The sequence below is a fragment of the Cherax quadricarinatus genome, chromosome 38 (genome assembly GCF_038502225.1).
Source record: "Cherax quadricarinatus isolate ZL_2023a chromosome 38, ASM3850222v1, whole genome shotgun sequence".
Lineage (NCBI taxonomy): Eukaryota > Metazoa > Arthropoda > Malacostraca > Decapoda > Parastacidae > Cherax > Cherax quadricarinatus.
Genome location: NC_091329.1, coordinates 6,277,502 through 6,302,172, shown reverse-complemented (window position 1 = coordinate 6,302,172; position 24,671 = coordinate 6,277,502). Strand labels below are relative to the sequence as shown.

General features: G+C 42.4%; 1 long non-coding RNA gene across 1 annotated transcript in view; it reads right to left on the bottom strand.

Annotated features, from left to right (window-relative positions):
* Window positions 1–24,671, bottom strand: part of LOC138853727 (uncharacterized) — a 61,548-nt gene that overhangs the window by 34,959 nt on the left and 1,918 nt on the right. The window contains exon 2 of the long non-coding RNA XR_011392883.1: window positions 21,138–21,217. This is a non-coding gene — a long non-coding RNA (uncharacterized lncRNA). The remainder of the gene's footprint in view (window positions 1–21,137; window positions 21,218–24,671) is intronic.

Below are 24,671 nucleotides of genomic sequence, written 5' to 3'. Positions count from 1 at the left end.
TCGTCACCGTACAGAATGCTACCCAGGCTCATGAGCTTTCTCGTCTTTCCCATATCGATACTGTTCCTGTAACTATTGAAAAGCATCATTCCCTCAATTCTTGTAGTGGTACCATCATTCTGCCCCATACCATAGTTCAACAAAATTTCCAGACATGTGGCACTGACATTCTTGAACAGCTGGAACTCCAAGATCTCCCAATCCTCAAGGTAGACACTTACGTTCTTCCTGCCCGCGGGCAGAGACGATACCCTAGCAATGTGGCTCGTTTAACTTTTGACAGCCGTGAACTCCCATCCTCAGTTTATGTAGCAGGACATCGGTTACAAGTTCGAAAGGTGATCCCTACACCGCAACAGTGTAGAAATTGCTGGCGATTTGGCCATCCAGCGAAATATTGCAGATCTATCGCCGAATGCCCAGTCTGTGGTGCCGATGACCATTCTAATACGTCTTGCAATCGACCTCCCTCTTGCCTTAATTGTCATGAGGCTCACCCTTCGTACTCTTACCGTTGTCAAGTCTACTTAAACAAGCGGGAAATCCGTTACCTCAAAGAGGCAGAAGGTCTCCCTTATGCCATGGCAGTTTCTCATCTCTGCCTCCAAGGGAGACTACCTCGTGTTTCTTATTCCCGTGTTTCAAAACGTCCCCCCACTTCTGGTATCCCATCTTCTGCACCCACCTCTGTGGTTACCTCTCCCATAGTCACTCCTGTAGCTAATTCTTTTGCTGTCCTCGGCTCAGACGTCCCTACTTCAACGTCTCAGTCTGATCTTGCTTCTTCGTGTTCTCTCTCACAAGCCTCAGTAGCGACGAGATCTCGTATGACACCTCCCAATCGTCCCTCTACTTCTCAAAAGTCAAAAAAAGGTCCGTTAACACCTCCTACCCATCTTCCACCTCCTCATTTTCCCTTCCCTGTCTCTGTACCTGGTTCTCCCCCTCTCACTGGCTCTGTTACAAGTGTAGAGGTTCACCCTCCTCCTCGTACTGTACCTTCCTCTCCTGTTCCCTCCCAAGTTTCTTCCTCTTCTGCCACCTCCCAGGTTTCTGCCTCTTCTGTCCCCTTCCACGCTTCTCCAGTTCCCTCCACCCTTCCGTCCCCCCCTACCTTGGTACAGTCCATTACAGTTCCAATCTTTACTCATCCTCCCCCTACCATTTCCAATATTGTCTCCCATACTACGTCTCTGAATTCTGAAACACTTGAAGCAATCTCTGAATATATTGCAGAGACCAAACCATCAATGGACACTGATCCACCCTCCGCTCCTTCTCTCTCCTCTACTCCATCTGCGCAACTCCTTTCTTCACAGCGCACCGTTCCTTCGCTGCTTGAACGTTTTCCACTGCCTCCGCATGTGGACTTTTCTAACCCCTCTAGTCCGTAGGAACCCTTACCTGCGGATTTCAGGTATCTTTATCATTGCCAATCATGGCCTATTTACAGTGGAATATACGTGGCCTCAGGGTAATCGGGGTGAGCTTCAGATGTTACTCTCCCAGTTTTCCCCTGTTGGTGTTTGTTTACAGGAACCAAAATTACACTCTGCTGTTATCTCTCCCATCTCAGGCTATAATTTATTGTATTCTTCAGATCCTTTTCCTGATGGGACCTTTAATGAAAGTGCCCTTCTTCTACGCACTGATATTCCGTACCATCAGCTATTTGTTCGTACTTCGCTGCATTACACAGCAGCCCGTATCCACTTGCATAGGTGGTATACGCTCTGTTCTTTATATCTCTCTCCTTCTCGGGCATTATCTATTCCGGATATTGCCTTTCTTGTTTCGTCATTACCACCACCGATTCTGTTACTTGGTGATTTTAATGCCCACCATTTCCTCTGGGGGGGGGGTCTCACTGTGATTCCCGTGGCATTCAGTTAGAGGCTTTTCTTGCCACCCACCCCCTCCATGTTTTAAATACAGGTACTCACACCCATTTTGATCCTCGGACTCACACTCTCTCTTGCATCGATCTCTCAGTCTGCTCTTCCTCCGCCGCATTAGACTTCACTTGGTCTGTTCTTCCGGACTTACATGACAGCGATCATTTCCCAATCATTCTTACTTCCCCTTCATATTCACCACCTCTTCGCATCCCACGCTGGCAATTTGATCAGGCAAATTGGAACCTTTACTCACACCTAACTGTTTTTAGAGAGGTTCCTTCTTCGTCCTCCATCGATGAGCTTTTACACCTCTTCTCGCCCTCCGTTTTAACTGCAGCTTCTCATTCTATACCCCAAACTTCGGGCAGGCATTCTCAGAAATGCGTGCCTTGGTGGTCTCCTGCTTGTGCTCGTGCAGTACGTTTGAAACGCGCTGCATGGGGCAGGTACCGGTACAATAGAACCACAGAGAGACTTCTTGAATTTAAGCAGAAGCGTGCGATCGCTCGCCGTGTCATCCGTGACGCTAAACGCACTTGCTGGCGAGATTGTCTCCACCATCACCTCTGCTTCCTCTATGAGTGCAGTCTGGAAAAAAGTACGAAAACTGAGTGGTAAATATTCTCCTGACCCGGCTCCTGTTCTGCTGGTTGCCGGTGTTGATATAGCAAACCCACTAGATGTTGCCAATGAAATTGGCAATCATCTGGTCCGTATTTCTCAGGGACTCCATCTATGCCCCTCATTTCTTTCCTCAAAGTCTGCCAGAGAGTTAGCACCCTTGGACTTTTCTTCTCTCAGAGAAGAACAGTATAATGTGCCTTTTACACTTCAAGAACTGGAGGCAACACTCTCAGCTTGCCGATCATCAGCAGCTGGGCCCGACGACATTCATATTCGTATGCTACAACATTTACATCAGTCAGCCCTTGCAGTCCTATTACGCCTTTACAATCTTATTTGGTCACAAGGAGTTCTTCCACAGCTGTGGAAATCCGCCATTGTTCTCCCTTTCCGCAAACCAGGCACTACGGGACATGAAACCTCCCACTATCGTCCCATTGCTCTTACCAGTGCAGTTTGCAAAGTGATGGAACGCCTAGTAAATAGACGTTTAGTGTGGTATTTAGAGACACACAACAGTCTCTCCACTCGTCAATATGGCTTTCGTAAGGGACGTTCTACCATAGACCCCTTACTATGCTTGGATACGTATGTTCGTAATGCCTTTGCGAATAACTACTCAGTTATTGCCATATTTTTTGACCTTGAGAAGGCATATGACACAACTTGGAGGTATAATATTTTAGCCCAAGCCCACTCCTTAGGCCTTCGAGGCAATCTACCATCCTTCCTTAAGAACTTTTTAACTGACAGGCATTTCCGTGTTCGGGTTAATAATGTGCTCTCCCCGGACTTTATCCAAGCTGAAGGTGTCCCCCAGGGATGTGTTCTGAGCACAACACTTTTTCTCCTTGCTATTTATGATTTGGCCTCTAGTCTTCCATCAAATATTTGGTCATCACTCTATGTTGATGACTTCGCTATTGCCTGTGCAGGCGCTGACTGTCACCTTATTACAGTTTCTCTCCAGCATGCAGTCGACCGTGTTTCCAATTGGGCCACCACACGTGGGTTTAAATTTTCCAGCACTAAAACCCACCAAATTACTTTCACTAGACGCTCTGTCATCTCCGATCATCCTTTGTACCTCTATGGCTCCCGTATCCCTGAACGTGATAGTCAAGTTTCTGGGCCTCCTCTTTGATTGTAGGTTATCCTGGAAACCTCACATTACCTCTCTGAAGGCAACTTGCCACAGCCGGCTGAACATCCTTAAAACCCTTGCTCATCTTTCATGGGGAGCTGATCGTCGAACCCTCCTTCGCCTACATTCCACCCTTATCTTATCGAAACTTGATTATGGTGACCAGATCTATTCAACGGCATCTCCTGCTACTCTCTCTAGCCTTAACCCCATTCATCACCAAGGATTACGTTTATGCCTTGGTGCTTTTCGCTCTTCCCCTGTTGAGAGCCTCTATGCAGAAGCGAATGTTCCATCCTTATCCGATCACCGTGATGCCCATTGCCTTCGCTACTATGTACGCTCTCATGATCTCCGCAATCCTTCCATTTATAGAATGGTCACTGATATTAGTAGACATTCTTTATTTGTTCGCCGCCCCTGTTTACTCCGTCCCTTCTCTCTTCGCCTTCATTCACTCTTGTCTTCTCTTCAATTACCACCTTTCTATGTACATGTAGCATCTCACTTTTCCCTACCCCCCTGGGAGGTTCCAGCTGTTCGAGTCTGTTCTTTGTCTCTCCCTTGCTCGAAAGCCCAACTGTCGACGGTCGCTTCCCGCTCTCATTTTCTTGACCACTTTCACTCTCATTCTCATGCCATTGCTGTGTACACAGATGGCTCTAAGTCTTCTGACGGCATAGGATTCGCAGCAGTGTTTCGGGACAGCGTCGTACAAGGGCATTTACTATCTTCGGCTAGTATTTTTACTGCTGAATTGTATGTCATCCTTACAGCACTTATCCGTATTGCATCTGTGCCTGTGTCATCATTTGTGGTTGTCTCAGACTCCCTTAGTGCTTTACAGGCTATACAGAAATTTGATACACCTCACCCCTTAGTCCTCCGTATCCAACTTTGGCTATGCCGCATCTTTACCAAGCATAAAGATATTGTTTTTTGTTGGGTCCCTGGTCATGTTGACGTACAGGGCAATGAACAGGCAGACACTGCTGCGCGGTCAGCAGTACATGACCTACCAGTTTCATGTAGAGGTATTCCATTTACGGACTATTTTGCTGCAATATCTTCCCAACTTCACACCCGTTGGCAACAACGTTGGTCTACTATGGTCGGCAACAAACTTCAATCTATTAAACCGAGTATGGGTTACTGGCCGTCTTCTTATCACCAGTGTCGAGGTTGGGAGACTACTCTCTCCCGTCTTCGCATTGGCCATACTCGTCTTACTCATGGATATCTCATGGAGAGGCGCCCTGCTCCTCTCTGTGAGAATTGCCAAGTTCCATTATCAGTCAGCCACATTCTGTTGGACTGCCCACTTTATCAACGAGCACGCAGAATTTACCTCCGTCGTCGTCTTCGCTCTGCTGCTCTCTCTTTACCTTCCCTTCTCGCTGATGGACCCACCTTTCATCCAGACACTCTCATTGACTTTTTGACAACAACTGACTTACTTCACAAATTCTGATACCTTCAGCCCTTTCTACTTCAATCTCTTGCTACCCCCTACCCCCGTACTATCCCCTGCCCCGCTGTTTTCTGTAACCTACTGATCATCCCTCCTCCCTTCTGCCATCCAATACCCTCGCTTCCTTCCCTACCCTGCAGCGCTGTATAGCCCTTGTGGCTTAGCGCTTCTTTTTTGATTATAATAATAATAAAATATTGAAAGAATTGAGAGTAAGACGGAGAATAGGATAGCAGATGAACAAGGAGGCTTTAGGAAAGGTAAGGGGTGTGTGGACCAGGTGTTTACAGTGAAACACATAAGTGAACAGTATTTAGATAAGGCTAAAGAGGTCTTTGTGGCATTTATGGAGTTGGAAAAGGCGTATGACGGTGGAAATGTGGCAGATGTTGCAGGTTTATAGTGTAGGAGGTAGGTTACTGAAAGCGGTTTAGAGTTTTTACGAGGATAGTGAGGCTCAAGTTAGAGTATGTAGGAAAGAGGGAAATTATTTCCCAGTAAAAGTAGGCCTTAGACAAGGATGTGTGATGTCAACGTGGTTGTTTAATATATTTATAGATGGGGTAGTAAGAGAAGTAAATGCGAGGGTCTTGGCAAGAGGCGTGGAGTTAAAAGATAAAGAATCACTCAAAGTGGGAGTTGTCTCAGTTGCTCTTTGCTGATGACACCATGCTCTTGGGAGATTGAAGAGAAGTTGCAGAGATTGGTGGATGAATTTGGTAGGGTATGCAAAAGAAGAAAATTAAAAGTGAATACAGGAAAGAGTAAGGTTATGAGGATAACAAAAAGATTAGGTGATGAAAGATTGGATATCAGATTGGAGGGAGAGAGTATGGAGGAGGTGAATGTATTCAGATATTTGGGAGTGGACGTGTCAGCGAATGGGTCTATGAAAGATGAGGTGAATCATAGAATTGATGAGGGGAAAAGGGTAAGTGGTGCACTTAGGAGTCTGTGGAGACAAAGAACTTTGTCCTTGAGGCAAAGAGGGGAATGTATGAGAGTATAGTTTTACCAACGCTCTTATATGGGTGTGAAGCATGGGTGATGAATGTTGCAGCGAGGAGAAGGCTGGAGATGTCATGTCTGAGGGCAATGTGTGGTGTGAATATAATGCAAAGAATTCGTAGTTTGGAAGTTAGGAGGAGGTGCGGGATTACCAAAACTGTTGTCCAGAGGGCTGAGGAAGGGTTGTTGAGGTGGTTCGGACATGTAGAGAGAATGGAGCGAAACAGAATGACTTTCAAGAGTGTATCAGTCTGTAGTGGAAGGAAGGCGGGGTAGGGGTCGGCCTAGGAAAGGTTGGATGGAGGGGGTAAAGGAGGTTTTGTGTGCAAGGGGCTTGGACTTCCAGCAGGCATGCATGAGCGTGTTTGATAGGAGTGAATGGAGATAAATGGTTTTTAATACTTGACGTGCTGTTGGAGTGTGAGCAAAGTAACATTTATGAAGGGGTTCAGGGAAACCGGCAGGCCGGACTTGAGTCCTGGAGATGGGAAGTACAGTGCCTGCACTCTGAAGGAGGGGTGTTAATGTTGCAGTTTAAAAACTGTAGTGTAAAGCACCCTTATGGCAAGACAGTGATGGAGTGAATGATGGTGAAAGCTTTTCTTTTTCAGGCCACCCTGCCTTGGTGGGAATAGGCCAGTGTGATAATAAAAATAATAAAAAAGTCTGTTGAGTATACTTGGTAAAGTGTATGGTAGTTATTATTGAAAGAATTAAGAGCAAGATGGATAGCAGATGAACAAGGAGGCTTATGAAAGGTGGATTTGCAGTGACACATGTGTGACCATTTCTCTGGGATGTGTGATGTTGTTAAATATATAGATGGAGTTGTAAGAGAAGTGAATGCTTGGGTGTTGGTAAGAGGTGTGGGGTTTAAAGAAAGAATAACAGAAAATGGGAGTTGGCACAGGTGCTCTTTGCTGGTGACACTGTGCTTTTGGGAGATTCTGAAGAGAAGTTGCAGAGATTGGTTGATGAGTTTGGTAGGGTATGTAAAAGAAGGAAATTAAAAGTAATATAGGAAAGAGTAAGGTGATAAGGATAAAATTATGTAACAAGATTGGAGGGAGATAGTATGGAAGTGGTGAATGTATTCAGATACTTGGGAGTGGATATGTCAGCAGATGGGTGTATGAAATATGAGGTGAATCACAGAAGTGACGAGGGGAAAAAGGCGAGTGGTGCACTGAGGAGTCTGTGGAGACAAAGAACTTTATCCATGAAAGCAAAGAGGGGAATGTATGGAAGTATAGTCATACCAATGTTCTTGTAAGTGTGCAAGACATGGGTGGTGAATGTTGCAACAAGAAGGCTGGAGGCAGTGGAGATGTCTGAGGGCAATGTGTAATGTGAATATGCAGAGAATCCATAGTTTGGAGATTAGGAGGAGGTGCAAGATTATCAAAACTATTATCTAGAGGGCTGAAGGGGGGGGGTTATTGAGATGGTTTGGACATGTAGAGAGGATGGAATGACTTGGAGAGTGTATAAATCTGCAGTGGAGGGAAGGCAGGGTAGGGGTCGGCCTAGGAAAGGTTGGAGGGAAGGGGTAAAGGAAGTTTTGTGTGCAAGGGGCTTGGACTTCCAGCAAGCATGCATGAGCATGTTAAGATAGGAGCAAGTGGAAACAAGTGGTTTTTAGGATGTGATGTGCTGTTGGAGTGTAAGCAAGGCAACATTCATGAAGGGATTCAGGGAAACCGACAGGCTGGACTTAATTCCTGGAGATGGGGAAGTACAGTGCCAGCACTCTGAAGGAGGGGTGTTAATGTTGCAGTTTTATAACTAGTGTAAGCATACCTCTGGCAAGGCAATAACGGAGTGAATGATGGAAGTTTTTCTTTTTTGGGCCACCCTGCCATGGTAGGAAAACAGCTGGTGTGTTAATAAAAATAAAATATTGGAGGTGTGCTGAACTTACAGAGTGCATTAGAGATGAGGTAAATGGGTTTGCTCCAAGGATGTGGAACTCGGTTAGCTCTTTAATCAAAAGCACTCTTCCCCCCCCCTCCCCTTCTGAGGCAAGCTACATAACGACACCTGGTGAAGGCCTCTCGAACTAAGTAACTGGATCTGTTCTTCCTTGGAGGAAACCTAAACTTCTACCATTGCCCTAGGTGCTGTATGACCCTTATGGGTTTAGTGCCCCTCCCCATGAATGTAATACATGTGCAACACTTGAGTAACTTTATGCATCTTTCCTGCACAAGAAGCTTCAGTTGAATACTAGACAGAGGTGGAGGTTATTTTTAAATGATTAATGCCTCCGCCTTGATAGAGGCTGATCAATTTCTTAGTTTAAAGCAGAGCACATGAAGCCAGAAAGTGGAACTAAGGTGCAGCAGCCTGCTAAATAGTTGGTAGATAGGTAGATGACATTTCCTGTACCAAGGTGTTGCTTGCTCAGACAAGTATTATAAATGGTATACAATACTAAGTTGACGAGAAAGATTTGAGCAGACACTTTAACGCGAGATCCCCAACCTTGCATGAAATTATGAATTCACTTATGTAGGTTCCACAGTGTAAACAATTATAAAATATTTAAAGCCATTTTTACACCAAAACCTTATCACCACCTCTAACATCTGCCTTTCACTTCTGGTGCACATAATTTATGTGGGGCAGAAGTTTGTGGTTATAGGAGAGTGGGTGCAGGAGGAATGAGGAGTGATTGGTGGAATGATGAAATAAAGGGTGTGATAAAAGAGAAAAAGTTAGCTTATGAGAGGTTTTTACAAAGCAGAAGTGTTATAAGAAGAGTAAAAGAAAGGTGACGAGAGTGGTGAGAGAGAGCAAAAGGAGAGCAGATGATAGTGGGAGAGGCACTGTCAAAGAATTTTAATGAAAATAAGAAAAAATTTTGGAGTTAAAGTTAAGAAAGCCTAGAGAACGAATGGATTTGTCAGTTAAAAACAGAGTAGGGGAGTTAGTAGATGGGGAGATGGAGGTTTTGGGTAGATGGCGAGAATATTTTAAGGAACATGGTAATTTCATGCACTGGCCAGGGAGGTATACCATCTTTTAGGAGTGAAGAAGAACAAGATGCGAGTGTGGAGGAGGTGCGTGAGGCATTACGTAGAATGAAAGGGGGTAAAGCAGCTGGAACTGATGGGATCATGACAGAAATATTAAAAGCAGGGGGGGATATATGTTGGAGTGGTTGGTAATTTTGTTTAATAACTGTATGAAAGAGGGGAAGGTACCTAGGGACTGGCAGAGAGCATGTATAGTCCCTTAATATTAAAAGAAAGGGGGACAAAAGAGATTATAAAAAATATAGAGGAATAAGTTTACCGAGTATACCAGGAAAAGTGTACGGTAGGGTTATAATTGAAAGAATTAGAGGTAAGACAGAATGTAGGATTGTGGATGAGCAAGGAGGTGTCAGAGTGGGTAGGGGATGTGTAGATCAAGTGTTTACATTGAGGCATATATGTGAACAGTATTTAGATAAAGGTAGGGAAGTTTTTATTGCAATTATGGATTTAGAAAAGGCATATGATAGAGTGGATAGGGGAGCCATGTGGCAGATGTTGCAAGTATATATGGAATAGGTGGTAAGTTACTAAATGCTGTAAAGAGTTTTTATGAGGATAGTGAGGCTCAGGTTAGGGTGTGTAGGAGAGAGAGAGACTACTTCCCAGTAAAAGTAGGTCTTAGACAGGGATGTGTAATGTCACCATGGTTGTTTAATATATTTATAGATGGGGTTGTAAAAGAAGTAAATGCTAGGGTGTTTGGGAGAGGGGTGGGATTAAATTATGGGGAATCAAATACAAAATGGGAATTGACACAGTTGCTTTTTGCTGATGATACTGTGCTCATGGGAGATTCTAAAGAAAAATTGCAAAGGTTAGTGGATGAGTTTGGGAGTGTGTGTAAAGGTAGAAAGTTGAAAGTGAACATAGAAGATAAATTGGATATCAAATTGGGGAGGAGGAGTATGGAAGAAGTGAATGTTTTCAGATACTTGGGAGTTGACGTGTTGGCGGATGGATTTATGAAGGATGAGGCTAATCATAGAATTGATGAGGAAAAAAAGGCAATGTATGAAAGTATTGTAGTACCAACACTCTTATATGGGTGTGAAGCTTGGGTTGTGAATGCAGCAACGAGGAGGCGGTTGGAAGCAGTGGAGATGTCTTGTCTAAGGGCAATGTGTGGTGTAAATATTATGCAGAAAATTTGGAGTGTGGAAATTAGGAGAAGGTGTGGAGTTAATAAAAGTATTAGTCAGAGGGGTTGTTGAGGTGGTTTGGTCATTTAGAGAGAATGACATGGAGACCTTATAAATCTGTAGGGAAAGGAAGGCTGGGTAGGGGTCATCCTCGAAAAGGTTGGAGGGAGGGGGTAAGGGAGGTTTTGTGGGCGAGGGGCTTGGACTTCCAGCAAGCGTGCGTGAGCGTGTTAGATAGGAGTGAATGGAGACGAATGGTATTTGGGACCTGACGATCTGTTAGTGTGAGCAGGGTAATATTTAGTGAAGGGATTCAGGGAAACCGGTTATTTTTATATAGCCGGACTTGAGGCCTGGAAATGGGAAGTACAATGCCTGCACTCTAAAGGAGGGGTTTGGGATATTGGCAGTTTGGAGGGATATGTCGTGCATCTTTATAGGTATATGCTTCTAAACTGTTGTTCTGAGCACCTCTGCAAAAACAATGATTATGTGTGAGTGAGGTGAAAGTGTTGAATGATGATGAAAGTATTTTCTTTTTGGGGATTTTCTTTCTTTTTTGGGTCACCCTGCCTTGGTTGGAGATGGCCGACTTGTTAAAAAAAAAAATATCTGGCAACTGCAGCCCCCCTCTAAAATTTTTTTTTTTAAATTGGCTCTTTCACACTAAAAGTTTGGGGACTATTGCTTTAAAGTATCCATTGATGAAACATTTTTGCCTGAGAAACAGGTTTCATCAGTAGAGTACAGAAATGATTATAATACTAGAGACAATAGAAGCAGAGATAATTAGGTGATAATTCCCTTGGCCTTGATAAATAGTTTTCACTCTAGCTTAAGGAATTTCCCTTCATAAATATTAACTTGTGTGCACTCAACAGCAAGTCCATTAAAATCCACTTGTCTTTATTTGCTCCAATTTAACATTGCTTATGCAAGCCTGCTGGATATTAAAGTCCCTAAAACTCTTAAGCCTCTTTACTCTTCCAACCATTCCTGGGAGGTTCATATATGCTGGGGAGGGGCTCTTCATTCAAGGCAGTTCAGTTCTTTGATTATAATTAATTATATCTTTATTCAAGGAATGGGAATTTTCCTCCTTTAGCACTTCCCCACAAATTTAACTTTCTGCCTTAATTCTTGAAACACAGCACTAATACCTCTTGGTACTGGTTAAGAAATAGATCTCTACCAAAACAGAAAGATCACCAACTTCAATATCTTCATGATGCCAAGTATAGGGTACAGGTAATGTTTACTGGTCAGAGACTCATGAGAAGAGTTCTGAATGACTCACAAGTACAGAAAACCCTTGACAACTGATTAATATGGGGGAGGGAATGTACACTATTGCTAAGTGTCCACAGATTCAGAATTACAACCCCTCAAGGGAGGTTCCTTGATCTAGGTAATTGGATCTACAGTGAAACCATGGATTTTATACTTAATCCATTCCAAATCCGAAATGCACGGAAACTGAAGTAATATTTCCCAAAAGAAATAATGTAAATCCAATTAATCCATTCCAGACAACCAAAAGTATTCACAAAAAATTAATTCTCTAAAGAATAACCATAGTTTTATATACAGAAAACAATGAGAAATATAAAGCACTAATTTTAATGATAAATGAACATTACATACCTTTATTGAAGACTTGTTGACGTATTGAAGGCGGCGAGGAGGGGAGAGAGAGTTGAGGTTATTGTTTAGAACGGCACTGGACCCCTGTCGCACTAAACACGAGGAAATTAAATCTTCATCAGAGTACAAAACAAATTCTGGCCACAAAATAGAGCGAAACACCAACGTCAAAGACCTGGGAGTGATCATGTCGGAGGATCTCACCTTCAAGGACCATAACATGGTATCAATCGCATCTGCTAGAAAAATGACAGGATGGATAATGAGAACCTTCAAAACTAGGGAGGCCAAGCCCATGATGACACTCTTCAGGTCACTTGTTCTATCTAGGCTGGAATATTGCTGCACACTAACAGCACCTTTCAAGGCAGGTGAAATTGCCGACCTAGAAAATGTAGAGAACTTTCACGGCGCGCATAACGGAGATAAAACACCTCAATTATTGGGAGCGCTTGAGGTTCCTAAACCTGTATTCCCTGGAACGCAGGAGGGAGAGATACATGATTATATGTACCTGGAAAATCCTAGAGGGACTAGTACCGAACTTGCACACGAAAATCACTCACTACGAAAGCAAAAGACTTGGCAGACGATGCACCATCCCCCCAATGAAAAGCAGGGGTGTCACTAGCACGTTAAGAGACCATACAATAAGTGTCAGGGGCCCAAGACTGTTCAACTGCCTCCCAGCACACACAAGGGGGATTACCAACAGACCCCTGGCAGTCTTCAAGCTGGCACTGGACAAGCACCTAAAGTCAGTTCCTGATCAGCTGGGCTGTGGCTCGTACGTTGGTTTGCGTGCAGCCAGCAGCAACAGCCTGGTTGATCAGGCTCTGATCCACCAGGAGGCCTGGTCACAGATCGGGCCGCGGGGGCGTTGACCCCCGGAACTCTCTCCAGGTAAACTCCAGGTAACCCTTTTGAAGACTGCAGGAGGCCATGTAATGTATGGGAGGATTCCTCGTAATAATAATTCATGACTAGAGGAAACTACAAATACCATAACTGTGTGTCTTACTCATGAAATTGTACCCCAGTATAATTCTTCCATAGAGGATGGTGTTGAGCCAGTGCATAAATTGTGGGAATTAGACAGCATTGGAATAAATGTAAATGAAGAAAGTCCAGATGATTCTTTTACTCAGGAGCAGTACCTGAAAGATGTAAAATTTCAATCTGGACAATACTGGGTACAACTTCCGTGGAGACTGAACCATCCAGAATTGCCCACTAATTACAGAATGGCATATGGGCAGTTAAAGGCTCAGCTCCGCAAACTCAGTAAGACACCATTATTGTTAACTGCCTATAATGATATAATTGCTGAGCAGTTAATTAATAAATTTATAGAAGAGGTACCTCCTGAGCAAGCCAAAATTTATGGTCACTATTTGCCACATCACGGAGTGAAGAAGGAGTCTAAGAAAACTCCTCTGAGAATTGTGTTTAATTGTAGTGCCAGGAGTAACAAAAATGTACCTAGTTTAAATGACTGTTTGATGACAGGTCCGTCGTTGACGGAAAAATTAGGATATATCTTATTAAATTTCAGGATGAAAAATTATGCCTTTACGGCTGACATAAGTAAAGCTTTCCTAAGAGTGGGTTTACAAGAGGCTGACCGGGATTGTACCCGCTTCTTATGGCCTGAGAATCCTATTGACTCACTTAGCCCTCTGAAAACCTTTCGCTTTAGGAGCGTATTATTTAGTGCTACATCCAGTCCGTTCCTACTTCAAGCGACGATAAATGCACACCTTAAATGTACGGGAAGTCCAATGAGTAAAGTAATGAGCAAACAATTTTATGTGGACAATTTCCTGCTTAATGCCTCAAATGATGTAGTGGAAGTTTTAGCAGTAAAGGTCGAGAACCAAAACCTAGTCATTGTGGTAGTCTACAAGCCTCCGGATGCAACATCCCAGCAATTCCAGGAACAGCTGTTAAAAATTGACCACTGTCTGGAAAATCTTCCAGCTCCTGCACCCAACATCTTGCTCCTGGGGGATTTCAACTTAAGGCACCTAAAATGGAGGAATATAGCAAATAATATTGTTGCAGTAATAACACCAGGAGGCAGCTCTGATGAAAACTCACACTCACACGAGCTTTTAAATCTCTGCACAAAATTCAATTTAAACCAGCAAATAATAGAGCCTACTAGACTGGAGAATACACTAGACCTCATCTTCACTAACAATGATGATCTGATAAGAAATGTCACCATATCAAAAACAATATACTCAGATCACAACATAATTGAGGTTCAGACATGTATGCGTGGAGCCCCAGACCGACATAATGAGACTAGTCACGAGGGAGCATTCACCAAATTCAACTTCAATAACAAAAACATAAAGTGGGACCAAGTAAACCAAGTCCTAACCGATATAAGCTGGGAAGATATACTAAGCAACACAGACCCCAACTTATGCCTAGAACAGATTAACTCGGTGGCACTCGATGTATGCACAAGGCTTATTCCTCTAAGAAAAAGGAGGAGTAGATGTAAAATAGAAAGAGACAGGCGTCCCTTTACAGGCGACGGAAAAGAATAACAGAGCGGCTAAAAGAGGTCAATATATCTGAAATGCGCAGGGAGACACTGGTCAGAGAAATAGCAAGCATCGAACTTAAGCTAAAAGAATCCTTTAGGAGTCAGGAATCGCGGGAAGAACTAAAAGCCATAAATGAAATCGAAAGAAACCCAAAGTATTTCTTCTCCTATGCCAAATCAAAATCGAGAACAACGTCCAGTATTGGGCCCCTACTTAAACAAGATGGGTCCTACACAGATGACAGCAAGGAAATGAGTGAGCTACTCAAGTCCCAATATGACTCAGTTTTTAGCAAGCCGCTAACCAGACTGAGAGTCAAAGATCAAAATTAATTTTTTATGAGAGAGCCACAAAATTTGATTAACACAAGCCTATCCGATGTTATCCTGACGCCAAATGACTTCGAACAGGCGATAAATGACATGCCCATGCACTCTGCCCCAGGGCCAGACTCGTGGAACTCTGTGTTCATCAAGAACTGCAAGAAGCCCCTATCACGAGCCTTTTCCATCCTATGGAGAGGGAGCATGGACACGGGGGTCGTCCCACAGTTACTAAAAACAACAGACATAGCCCCACTCCACAAAGGGGGCAGTAAAGCAACAGCAAAGAACTACAAACCAATAGCACTAACATCCCATATCATAAAAATCTTTGAAAGGGTCCTAAGAAGCCAGATCACCACCCATCTAGAAACCCATCAGTTACACAACCCAGGGCAACATGGGTTTAGAACAGGTCGCTCCTGTCTGTCTCAACTATTGGATCACTACAAGGTCCTAAATGCACTAGAAGACAAAAAGAATGCAGATGTAATATATACAGACTTTGCAAAAGCCTTCGACAAGTGTGACCATGGCGTAATAGCGCACAAAATGCGTGCTAAAGGAATAACAGGAAAAGTCGGTCGATGGATCTATAATTTCCTCACTAACAGAACACAGAGAGTAGTCGTCAACAGAGTAAAGTCCGAGGCAGCTACGGTGAAAAGCTCTGTTCCACAAGGCACAGTACTCGCTCCCATCTTGTTCCTCATCCTCATATCGGACATAGACAAGGATGTCAGCCACAGCACCGTGTCTTCCTTTGCAGATGACACCCGAATCTGCATGACAGTGTCTTCCATTGCAGACACTGCAAGGCTCCAGGCGGACATCAACCAAATCTTTCAGTGGGCTGCAGAAAACAATATGAAGTTCAACGATGAGAAATTTCAATTACTCAGATATGGTAAACATGAGGAAATTAAATCTTCATCAGAGTACAAAACAAATTCTGGCCACAAAATAGAGCGAAACACCAACTTCAAAGACCTGGGAGTGATCATGTCGGAGGATCTCACCTTCAAGGACCATAACATTGTATCAATCGCATCTGCTAGAAAAATGACAGGATGGATAATGAGAACCTTCAAAACACTCTTCAGGTCACTTGTTCTATCTAGGCTGGAGTATTGCTGCACACTAACAGCACCTTTCAAGGCAGGTGAAATTGCCGACCTAGAAAATGTACAGAGAACTTTCACGGCACGCATAACGGAGATAAAACACCTCAATTACTGGGAGCGCTTGAGGTTCCTAAACCTGTATTCCCTGGAACACAGGAGGGAGCGATACATGATTATATACACCTGGAAAATCCTAGAGGGACTGGTACCGAACTTGCACACGAAAATCACTCACTACGAAAGCAAAAGACTTGGCAGACGATGCACCATCCCCCCAATGAAAAGCAGGGGTGTCACTAGCACGTTAAGAAACCATACAATAAGTGTCAGGGGCCCGAGACTGTTCAACTGCCTCCCAGCACAAATAAGGGGGATTACCAACAGACCCCTGGCAGTCTTCAAGCTGGCACTGGACAAGCACCTAAAGTCAGTTCCTGATCAGCCAGGCTGTGGCTCGTACGTTGGTTTGCGTGCAGCCAGCAGCAACAGCCTGGTTGATCAGGCTCTGATCCACCAGGAGGCCTGGTCACAGACCGGGCCGCGGGGGCGTTGACCCCCGGAGCTCTCTCCAGGTAAACTCCAGGTGTGATGTCAACTGAAGAGGAACTGTTAATGACTTATGGAGAGGCTAATAAAATAATGCAAAGTGCAAATATGCCTCTGAGAGAATGGAATAGTAATTCGTCCAAATTGAAGGACAAAATAAGTAAAGATTACCCTGGAGATGAAGTGCCAAAATGTAGTAATGTATTGGGTTTAAATTGGGATACTGAGAGAGATTTGTTAATGTTAAAACCTAATAATTACAGTATGCCCAATAAATTAACTAAGAGAGTTTTGCTTGCTGAAGTTTCCAAATGTTTTGATCCACTAGGTTTAGTGTCACCCCTTACTATAAGAGGGAAATTATTAATTCAGGAAGCATGGAAACTTAAATGTGCTTGGGATGAAATTCTACCTGAGGAATTCATTAACAGGTGGGATGAATTAATTGGTGATTATGAGAAAATTCCAATGTTGGAGTTCCCATGCCAGGTGTCCAATCCAAATGGGAAAAATGTACTCCACATTTTTTGTGATGCTTCAAAATTGGCATATGGAGCAGTTGCTTACCTTCAATGTAATAGTGTTATTTCTCTTGTTATATCTAAGGCTAAAGTGTCTCCAATTAAATCATGTACTTTGCCTCAGTTGGAATTAACAGCCATTTATGTAGGTGTCAAATTAGCTAATTATATAAGAAATAAGTTGCAGGAGGTAAATATTAGCGACACTGTAATTTGGTCTGATAATGAGGTATCCTTACAATGGATTCGCAATGGAAACAGTAAAATTGTGTACGTACAAAACAGAGTCGCTCAAATTAATCAGATGCAAGAGAAGTATAATAGTTTTGGGTCAGCATATGTTAACATTTAATCATATACCTGGTGAGGAGAATCCAGCTGATTTCTTGTCTTGAGGTTTACCTTATGCTAAATTTGTAAATGCTGTATCATGGTTTAAAGGACCGAGCTGGTTGGTAAATAAAGCTAATTGGCCTGTTGAAATTACTGTGACCACCGCTCCAATAGTTTGTCCTTCTTTATCCATTGATACAAATAGGTATTCTTCTTTACCCAAACTGATCAATGTAACTAAGTTGGTGTTTGAATTTCTAAACAAGATAAATATTTCATATAAGTTTTCACATCCTCTTGAATATTGTATAAAGAGGGTACAGGAGGAAATCTATGGAAATGAGATTAAATTGATGATGGAAAGAAAAATTGTGAAAGGTTCTATAATAGAGAAATTGGGGCTGTATTTAGAGAACAATGTAATTAGGTGCAGAGGTAGATTACAAAATGCTGAATTGGGTGATTATGCTAAACACCCTATCTTACTGCCCAAAACTCATCATCTAACAAATTTGATTGTTCTAAATGCCCATAAAAATGTAATGCATGGTGGGGTACAAGATACCTTAAATTGTATTAAGGAAACTTTCTGGATTCCACAAGGACGGCAAAGTGTAAAAAGGGTGATTAAATCTTGTGTAATATGTCGCAGTGTGGATGCCAGATCCTATATGTACCCAGGTCCTCCATCATTGCCAAAGGAGGGTGTACAATTAGTGAAACCATTTGATGTAACAGGTGTAGACTATAGTGGTCCAATAATTTTAACAGGTACATCAAATGGTGTTCCACTGAAAGTGTATGTTTGTTTGTTCACCTGTACTGCTACTAGGGCAGTTCATTTAGAAGTGGCACAGGACTTGTCTGCAGAACAGTTTATACAGCTGTTTCGAAATTTTGCAGCTAGGAGATCCTGTCCGAGGTTGATGATTTCGGATAATGCCACAAATTTTGTAGCAGGTGCTCAACACTTGATAGAATTAAATAATATTAACGATGTTCAGTCTCTGTTAACCCAGCGAGGGTGTACCTGGAAATTTATTACTCCTAGAGCCCCTTGGCAGGGGGGGCTGTACGAAAGACATAGGCACAGTGAAGAGGTGTCTCCACAAAGTACTACACCAGAAGAGAATTAATTTGGAAGAATTCCGTGCAGTGTTAGTGGAGGCAGAAAATCGTATAACTAATAGGCCTCTCTCGTACATGAGTGATACACCTGATGCAGATGTATTAACACCTTCCCACCTAATATGTGGAAGGAAATTGGAAGCTGCCCCTGTCTATAGAGATAATCCGGAAGAAAGTGATGAAGATTACAATGATGCGGCAGTGTTGTGTAATAAATTTAAAATGTTAAATAAAGTAATTGATCATTGGTCTAATGTGGCGTAAGGAATATCTTTTTACACTACGTGAACGCTTTTATGGTGCGACAGAGGCAGTAAATCGACAGACCATTCAACCAGGTGACATTGTGTTAATTGACACTGAACCACATCGAACATTGTGGCCTCTGGGCAAAGTACTGACATTGTACCCAGATGCACAAGGTGTTGTCAGGAATGTCAAAGGAAGGAGTAATTTAAATAGTTTAGCAACGAACTCCGGCCGGCCGCAGTGTGGAAAATACTGTATATATTTTTCAGAAATTCAGTATTTATATGTAAATAGATGGCCATACTGTATTTAATAATATTTATGTCATAGAAAACGGAAAGTCTGCATCTGCGCAGAGGAGACTCGCCATCTTGGTTTTGAATTTTGTACAAACGTTGGTGTAATGGGAAGAATTTTTCGTGCTCTAGAGGTTGAAATAGTGTTGACACCTCTCAGATAGGAGGCGAAATTGGTGGATGTGCATTCCTGCATAACCTGAGATATCAGACGACTGGACAAGACCTCTCCAGGAACCTCAGATAAGCTCTCTAGATTTGTGTGTAATTCTGGCCAGCATTATTTTCATAGATTTAGTTAGATCCAGTCAAATTGGTGAGTGATATTAAGATGTATTTTCCTTCTGTTATGTAATTGTGTATATATATAACCATTTATTATTTTTAATATACAGTCCACAAATTTATATATTTACCAGTATTCCTGGTGTATGTATATTTCATTTAATTAATAGGTCCAGAGCAACTTGTGGATATGACAGTGGTAGGTATCGAAGGGGGACATTTTTGCGACCTAGGTGTCCCAAATTCCTACTTGTCTATGTAACATTGATAAATAATAATTATCTTTGTTATTTACTGTTATGTACATAATGAGTTACATACAGATAAATGTAATTTTCCACAACACTATTTGGTTCACTTCCATGATTACTCTCAGACATTTGTAGTTTGTTTTCCATCATTGTCATCCTTCATCACACCCTTTTAACATTCGTCTTCAGACTCTTAAGTTATGTCTATCAATCTACCTTTCTTCTGTTCACCCCTGTTCATTTCTTTTCTGTTTCTCCTTAGGAGGTGCTGATGATTCAATTATGTTCCTCCTCTCTTCCTTGGCCATTTTTAATTGCATTCATATGCTACTGCTGTGTACAGTGATGGCTATAAGCCCTCTCATGGTGTGGGATATGCAGCCGTTTTTCCAGATACTGCAATAAATGGGTGTTTACCAGATTTGTCTAGTATTTTCACATCAGATCTGTATGCACTTCTTCCTACTTCTTATTTTGTCTCTAAGTGCATTGCATATTACTAAGAGCTTCAACTTCTTTCATCCCATTGTCCTTAACATTCAATGCTTTGTGTGTTGTTACTTCAGAAAATAAAGGCATCTTTTACTGGGTCCCTGGTCATCATGGTGTCCAGGGCAATGAATTTGCAAGAGGTTTTTGCACATTTCCATACTGGCATACAAAGCTGACACAGCTATCACAAGGAAAGGCGCCCAGAACGTTTCTGCAAAGTGTCACATTTTGATAAGTCTAACACACCTTTTAACTGTTCCATTCACCAAAGATTTTTTTCAGCACCTGGGCACTCTCACGTTGGCTGATCTCCTTTCAGAAAGCCCTCTTTCAGTATAGACTCAGTTCTTGAATGAAATGGATTTATTACTCCATCTTTCAACCTTCCTTGTTGACTCCTAAGTTTGTCTGTTGCACTAATTCCCTTAGCTGACTTTTATGCAAAAGCGACGTAGCATTCAGTTCCAAAATATTACAAAAAACAAGCCAGTCCTTAGACTAACCCTTACAGATTTCATGCTGTGAGCTACCTTGTAACAAGGTAGCTCACAGCATGAAATCTGCCAGTGCTACTCAAGACTATCACTAGGAAGAGGGTGGAAATAATGCACAGAACTAATACAGTGGAACCTCGGTACTGGATTATTATTATAATCAAAAAGAAGCGCTAAGCCACAAGGGCTATACAGCTCGGTACTGGAATAGTTCCCTACTCGAACAACTCGGTATTCGAATCCTATGTTCGGTAAACAAATCGTTCGGTAGTTGATCGTTTGCTTGGCACTCGACCAAACAAACACGACCTGTCAAAACTCCACTGTAAACTATTTCGTGTTTCTTTGCATTTTTTGTGTTTTTTTATATTTGTTTAAATAAGTCACCATGGGGCCTAAGAAGATTAGTGATAACAGCCAACAAAACTGAAAGTTCATTCGGTATTTGAACAGATCGGCACTCAACCTTCTGGAACGAATTAAGTTCAAGTACCGAGGTTGCACTGTACTAATGACCAAGAGACAAGCAGATATCACAACGTTTAAATGCATTAAGACACATTACCTTTGTATAGACAATTTCAGGTTCTCTAAGTAGATATGAATATTCATGCAGAACGCTCCAAATCACTGATGAGAAGACACCTAGAACAACAAAGAAAGGAAGCTGTCAAATTTGAAAAAGGGTAGTGATTTATGGAATCAAAGCACTTGGAAATGAAAACTAAATAAAAACATAAAAGAACACTAAGGGAAAAACTAGTCAACAAAAATAAAAACTTTCACAGGTAAACACACATAAATAAATGTCATCACACTAAGTTAAAATAAACCGCAGTGTTAAACAATTAAACTATCGTTTATTATAATCAAAGAAAGCGCTAAACCGACGAGGGTCATGCAGAGCTGAAACTGTCATTTAAATTTTAAACTAACGTATTTTTCCCAGGTCGCTACACCTACCTCGATAACTGAAACCGAGTGCAAAGAATTGCAATGTGCTCCAATCAGCATAACACTACAAATTTGAAATCTGCAAGTCGCACACAGAGGCAAGCACCTGCAAGCTGACTGAATGACGCGTTTGTAACAGATATTAAATCTATAGAAAATCATCTCTAGATAAAAGAGGCGGAAGGAGTCAAACACCCACGTCCTGTTGAATCCTGTATACCTTCTTGTGCTTCTGTACTGCTCACTGGGTACACCATTTTTTAAGGACATTTCAATGTATCTGACCCATGAAGCCACTGTGATGCAATAGTCCCAGAGCCTTAACATGTCCTGGGCACTAAAAGTACTCTAGGTTCTAGTGCCAAGCATAGATAGCACCTGTTCGAGTCGAAGAAATTTCCTTTTGATGTAAGTCTGCCTAATGAGTTACTTTGTTCACAAAAACGTTAAGCTAGTACAAGTTATTCAACTATGCATACAGGTAGTAGGTTGGGAGAACCATCCTGTCAATCGAGAGTAAAATGAAAACTCGTTACTTTTTCTCTGACAGGATTGCTGATATTATCTATCTCATGAACACGTATGACTGATAAATTTTACACATTATATTATATTCACTGTATGCATAGCTTTACTTTTCTATGTGCATCTTAATAGTTCTTAATCTTTTAAATTTTCTTTTTAACCTAGAAGGCCTGGTCTGTGGCCGAGCTTTGGAGTAGATAATCCTCAAAACCACTTACCAGACGAAAAAGAGGATCCGAGATTTGGAAAAAGAAATGGGGAGGAAAAGGGTGATAGGGAGAGCTCATATGTGAGAGAAAGTCATAGCTGATATGCCAGTTTCAGTTAATTAGCCTTAGAAAGTCTGCATTAGATGGGACTTTCCCAGAGAAGAGCTGTCAGGATGATGGCATCAGGACGTTGAAGTTGGAAACGAAGTCTACAGGCTCTTTGAAAATAACAAATCAAAAGATGTTTGACTGTCAACAAAGGGAGATTCTCCATAAGATGTCCATGTGCCCAATGCAAAGTTGAGAGAGTACCATTTCCCATAAAGCAGCTGGACAAAAATGCACTTAGGGGTTGCTTTAAAAGATAATAAAAAAACTGATCAATTGTAAATGATTCTTTATCATCCATAAATACCCTTAACTCCTTTATTATCAATTATGGCATGCTTGTGTCAAAAGCCCAACACAGGTATGGTAGGATGGTGGACAGTGGGGTCAGAGTACACCTGTCGATTCCATTTCACAATGGTCTTCAGATGCATGATAGAACTGATGAACTGGCAAAGTCATATGCCTTCAAAGAGGGAGTAGATTACAATCTTAGGCTGTTACTTAGCAAATTAAGAACAATAATACAAAAATAACTTCAATTGAACTTCACTGACTTGAGACTGAGGAGGATTGATACAGGTCAGTCCACTTATCATTCTATCATGCAGGAGACATGTCTATAGGGCATCCAACAAAATAAGCAGACTCTCTGACCGAAACATTGTCGCAAGCTCTTCTCTATGTGCGGGTTATTTGTGTATTGTTCCAGTCACGGTATTGTGCCTTATTGCTCTTTTCAGATTCTTGGATGTCACTACCGCCAGGCTCCGGCTGGGTTATCAGTGTCTCTGGGAGGTTAAATCACCACCACCAGACGATGTAATGCTGGGTTTGCAGCAGTGTCATTTATTAAACTCGGCTAGCATTTTTACAGCTGACCTATATGCCATTCTCATTGCTATTATCCGTATTGCATCTATGCCTACTTCAAATTTTGTAACTGTCTCAAATTCCTTTGCAAACTATTAAAAAATTTGATTCATCTCATCCCCTCATCGCTTTCTGTTGGGTCCCTGGTCATGTTGATGCTCAGGGCAATGAGCAGGCAGACTGCTGCGCGATCTGCAGTACATGACCTACCAGTTTCATATACAGGTATTCCATTCTCTGACTATTTTGCTGTACCCTACCCACCTCCGCAACCGTTGGCAACAACCTTTATGACTCATAACAAATTACATTCTATCAAACCAAGTTTGGGATTTTGGCTTTGTCATGGATACCAAGGTTGGGAGACAATACTCTCGTTTTTACATCGGACACACTCGGTCTAACTCATGGGTATCTCATGGAGAGGCGTCCTGTTTGACTTTGTAAGAAATCTCTAGTTCCTCTTTCAAATTCCCATATTCTATTGAACTGTCCTGTCTATCAACGAGAACGCAGAATTTACCTCTGAAGTTATCACCGCTCTAACACCCTTACTTTATTTTCCCTCTTTGCTGACGGACCCACCTTTGACTGAGATTTCCTATTCGACTTTTCGACAGCAACTGATTTATTACACAAACTTTGATAATCCTTCTTTTAGCACTCCTCTCAGCCCCTTCTAACCTTAACTTTATCGCCATCTCCACCCTTATTTATCCTTAGATCCTGCATCTATTCCTACCCTGTAACGCTGTATGACCCTGGTAGGTTTAGCGCTTCCTTTTGATTATAATAATAATGAAGAACTAGAGTATGTACAGAGAACCTTCACTAATCGTATAACCTCAAACACCTAAATTACTGGAAACTCTTGAAGTACCTCAAACTGTACTCCTTAAAATATATGTACCTGTAGTTTACCTGGAGAGGGTTTCGAGGGTCAACGCCCTCGCGGCCCGGTCTGAGACCAGGCCTCATGATGGATCAGGGTCTGACCAACCAGGCTGTTACTGCTGGCCGCACGCAAGCTGACGTACGAACCACAGCCCGGTTGGTCAGGTACTGACTTTAGGTGCCTGTCCAGTGCCTTCTTGAAGACAGCCAGGGTTCTATTGGTAATCCCCCTTATGTTGGGAGGCAACTGAACAGTCTTGGACCCCGGACACTTACTGTGTTGTCTCTCAGTGTACTCGTGGTGCCCCTGCGTTTCATCGGGGGAATGTTGCATCTCCTGCCGAGTCTTTTGCTTTCACATGGAGTGATTTTCGTGTGCAGGTTTGGTACCAATCCCTCCAGGACCTTCCAAGTGTATATTATCATGCATCTCTCTCGCCTGCGTCCGAGGGAATACAGATCAAGGACCTTCAACCGTTCCCAGTAGTCTAGGTGCCTTATCGCACTTGTGTGTGCCGTGAAAGTTCTTTGTACAC